This window comes from Arachis ipaensis, chromosome B10, assembly GCF_059453495.1.
Source record: "Arachis ipaensis isolate K30076 ecotype BB chromosome B10, ASM5945349v1, whole genome shotgun sequence".
NCBI classification, from domain to species: domain Eukaryota; kingdom Viridiplantae; phylum Streptophyta; class Magnoliopsida; order Fabales; family Fabaceae; genus Arachis; species Arachis ipaensis.
Window position 1 is genome coordinate 27070571 of NC_142435.1, and position 4668 is coordinate 27075238.

At 42.7% G+C, this 4668-nt stretch overlaps 1 non-coding gene across 1 annotated transcript; it reads left to right on the top strand.

The window, feature by feature from the left end:
• Positions 1–3714: 3714 nt before the first annotated feature.
• On the top strand, positions 3715–3822 carry LOC148579484 (small nucleolar RNA R71). The gene has a single exon (XR_015898735.1). It is a non-coding gene; the product is annotated as a small nucleolar RNA R71 (small nucleolar RNA).
• The last annotated feature ends 846 nt before the right edge of the window (positions 3823–4668 follow it).

Consider the following 4668-nt stretch of genomic DNA (forward strand, 5'->3'; position numbering starts at 1 on the left):
TTTCCTTCTTGAGGAACCAATGATGTCCTTGAGCTCTTCTATGTCTCTTCCTTGTCTTTGTTGCTCCTCCCTCATTGCTTTTTGATCTTCTCTTATTTCATGAAGCATGATGGAGTGCTCTTGATGTTCCACCCTTAATTGTCCCATATTGGAACTCAATTCTTCTAGGGAGGTGTTGATGTGCTCCCAATAGTTTTGTGGAGGAAAGTGCATTTGAGGCATTTCCGGAATCTCATGGTGATGAGCTTCTTGCGCCTCTTGAGCTCCATGACTGGGCTCTCTTGCTTGCTCCATCTTTTTCTTAGTGATGGGCTTTTCCTCTTTAATGAGGATATCTCCCTCTATGTCAATCCCAGCTGAATTGCATAGGTGGCAAATGAGGTGAGGAAAGGCTAACCTTGCCATGGTGGAGGACTTGTCAGCCACCTTGTAGAGTTCTTGAGGTATAATCTCATGAACTTCCACCTCTTCTCCAATCATGATGCTATGGATCATGATGGCCCGGTCTATAGTAACTTTAGACCGGTTGCTAGTGGGAATGAGTGAGCATTGAATAAACTCCAACCATCCTCTAGCTATAGGCTTGAGGTCCAATCTTCTTAGTTGAACCGGCTTGCCTTTGGAGTCAATCTTCCATTGAGCTCCTTCTACACATATGTCCATAAGGACTTGGTCCAACCTTTGATCAAAGTTGACTCTCCTTGTGTAGGGGCGTGCGTTCTCTTCCATGTATGGCAAGTTGAACGCCAACCTCACATTCTCCGGACTAAAATCTAAGTATTTCCCCCGAACCATTGTAACATAGTTCTTTGGATCCGGGTTCTTACTTTGATCATGGTTCTTGGTGATCCATGCATTGGCATAGAACTCTTGAACCATTAGGATGCCGACTTGTTAGATGGGATTTGTTATAACTTCCCAACCTCTTCTTCGAATTTCATGTCGGATCTCCGGATACTCATTTCTTTTGAGTTTAAAAGGGACCTCAGGGATCACCTTCTTCTTGCCATAGAAGTTGTCTTGATGGGCTTTGGAGATGAACCTTTCCATCTCCCATGACTCGGATGTGGAAGCTTTTATCTTCCCTTTCCCTCTTCTAGAGGATTCTCCGGTCTTAGGTGCCATCAATGGTAATGGAAAAACAAAAAAGCTATGCTTTTACCACACCAAACTTAGAATATTGCTCGCCCTCGAGCAATAAACAAAAGAATAGAAGAAGAAGAAGAAGAAATATGGAGAGGGAGAGGGAGATGTGGTTTCGGCCAAGAGGAGTGTAGAGGGGTGTGTTGTCTGAAGTTGATGAAGAATGGAGGGCTTTATATAGGGTAGGGAGGGGGGGGTATTGGTTCGGCCATATGGGTGGGTTTGGGTGGGAAGTTGGTTTTGAATTTTGAAGGTAGGTGGAGTTTATGAGGTAGGTTTATTAGGAAGAGTGGGTGGATGTGAGTGGTGAAGGTTTAATGGGGAAGAGAGATTGAGGTGATTGGTGAAGGGCTTTTAGGGAAGAGTGTTTATGGGGTTGTGTGAAAGAGAGTGGTGAGAAGAAGTGAGTGGAGGTAGGTGGGGATCCTGTGGGGTCCACAGATCCTGAGGTGTTCAAGGATTTACATCCCTGCACCCATTAGGCATGTAAAAATGCCCTTGTACCCAACTCTGGGCGTTCAGCGCCAGGTTGGTGGCCATTTTGGGCGTTCAACGCCCATCTGTGTGCCATTTCTGGCGTTGAACGCCAGAACCATGCCTGTTCTGGTGTTCAGCGCCCAGAAGCTGCCCATTTTGGGCGTTCAGCGCCAGAACCATGCTCTGTTCTGGCGCTGAACGCCAGACAGATGCTCTTCCAGGGTGTGATTTTTCTTCTGCTGTTTTTGGTTCCGTTTTCAATTTTTATATTTATTTTGTGACTCCACATGATCATGACCCTAAGAAAACATGAAAAACAATAAAAATAAGAATTAGATAAACATTGGGTTGCCTCCCAACAAGCGCTTCTTTAATGTCAATAGCTTGACAGTGGGCTCTCATGGAGCCTCACAGATGTGCAGAGCTTTGTTGAGACTCTCCAACACCAAACTTAGAGTTTGGATATGGGAGTTTAACACCAAACTTAGAGTTTGGTTGTGGCCTCCCAACACCAAACTTAGAGTTTGACTGTGGGGGCTCTGGTTGACTCTGCTTTGAGAGAAGCTTTTCATGCTTCCTCTTCATGGTTGCAGAGGGAGATCCTTGAGTTTTAAACTCAAGGGAGTTCTTATTCCATTGAAGGACTATTTCACCTCTGTCAATATCAATCACAGCTCTTGCTGTGGCCAGGAAAGGTCTTCCCAGGATGATGGATTCATCCTCTTTCTTTCCAGTATCCAGGACTATGAAATCAGTAGGTATGTAAAGGCCCTCAACCTTTACTAATACATCTTCTACTTGTCCATAAGCCTGTTTTCTTGAGCTGTCTGCCATCTCTAGTGAGATTTTAGTAGCTTGCACCCCATAGATTCCCAGTTTCTCTATTACAGAGAGGGGCATGAGGTTTATTCCTGAACCAAGGTCACACAGAGCCTTAAAGATCATGGTGCCTATGGTACAGGATATTATGAACTTTCCGGGATCCTGTCTCTTCTGAGGCAATGTCAGTTGATCCAGATCACTTAGTTCATTGATGAACAAGGGAGGTTCAACTTCCCAAGTATCAATGCCAATTAATTTGGCATTCAGCTTCATGATTGCACCAAGAAACTTGGCAGTTTGCTCTTCAGTAACATCCTCATTCTCTTCAGAAGAGGAATACTCGTCAGAGCTCATGAAGGGCATAAGGAGGGTCAATGGAATCTCTATGGTCTCTAGATGAGTCTCAGATTCCTTTGGTTCTTCAGAGGGAAGCTCCTTATTGACCACTGGACGTCCCAGGAGGTCTTCCTCCTTGGGATTCACGTCCTCTCCTCTCCTCACAGGTTCGGCCATGGCGCTTATGTCAATGGCCTTGCACTCTCCTTTTGGGTTCTCTTCTGTATTGCTTGGGAGAGTACTAGGAGGGATTTCAGTGATCCTTTTACTCAGCTGGCCCACTTGTGCTTCCAGATTTCTAATGGAAGATCTTGTTTCATTCATGAAACTTACAGTGGCCTTAGATAGATCAGAGACTAGATTTGCTAAATTAGAAGCATTTTGTTCAGAGTTCTCTGTCTGTTGCTGAGTTGATGATGGAAAAGGCTTGCTATTGCTAAACCTGTTTCTTCCACCATTATTAAAGCCTTGTTGGGGCTTTTGATCCTTCCATGAGAAATTTGGATGATTTCTCCATGTTGAGTTATAGGTGTTTCCATAAGGTTCACCTAAGTAATTTACCTCTGCTATTGCAGGGTTCTTAGGATCATAGGCTTCTTCTTCAGAAGATGCCTCTTGAGTACTGTTGGATGCAGCTTGCATTCCATTCAGACTCTGAGAGATCATATTGACTTGCTGAGTTAATATTTTATTCTGAGCCAATATGGCATTCAGAGTATCAACTTCAAGAACTCCCTTCTTCATAGGCGTCCCATTACTCACAGGATTCCTTTCAGAAGTGTACATGAACTGGTTATTAGCAACCATGTCAATGAGTTCTTGAGCTTCTGCAGGCGTTTTCTTTAGGTGAATGGATCCACCTGCAGAAGTGTCCAGTGACATCTTTGATAGCTCAGATAAACCATCATAGAATATATCCAAGATGGTCCATTCTGAAAGCATGTCAGAAGGACACTTTTTGGTCAACTGTTTGTATCTTTCCCAAGCTTCATAGAGAGATTCACCTTCTTTCTGTCTGAAGGTTTGAACATCAGCTCTAAGCTTGCTCAGCTTTTGAGGAGGAAAGTACTTGGCTAAGAAAGCCGTGACCAGCTTATCCCAAGAGTTCAGGCTGTCTTTGGGTTGAGAATCCAACCATAATCTAGCTCTGTCTCTTACAGCAAAAGGGAAAAGCATGAGCCTGTAGACTTCAGGATCTACTCCATTAATCTTAACAGTATCACATATCTGCAAGAATTTAGTCAAGAACTGAAAAGGATCTTCAGATGGAAGTCCATGAAACTTGCAGTTCTGCTGCATTAGAGAAACTAATTGAGGTTTCAGCTCAAAGTTGTTTGCTCCAATGTCAGGAATGGAGATGCTTCTTCCATGTAAATTGGAATTAGGTGCAGTAAAGTCACCAAGCATCTTCCTTACATTATCATTATTTTCGGCTGCCATCTCCTCTGCCTGTTCGAAAATTTCTGAAAGGTTATCTCTGGATTGTTGTATTTTAGCTTCTCTTAATTTTCTCTTCAGAGTCCTTTCAGGTTCTGGATCTGCTTCCACAATAATGTTCTTGTCCTTGCTCCTGCTCATATGACAAAGAAGAAGGCACAGAAAAATAATAATAATAGAGATCCTTTATACCACAGTATAGGGATCCCTTTGTGAGTGGAAGAAAAGAGGGGGAGACAAAGAATGTGATGTAAAGGAAGAAACACAACTGTACCGATGGAAGAGATGTGAGATGAGATGTTAGGATATGAATGAATAAGTAGAATAGGATGGGGGAGGGATAATTTTCGAAAATTATTTTGAAAAAGAGTTAGTGATTTTTGAAAAATGGTTTTTGAAAAATGTTAGAAATTTTCGAAAAATTTTTAAAATTTAAAAATAAAAATAATTAGT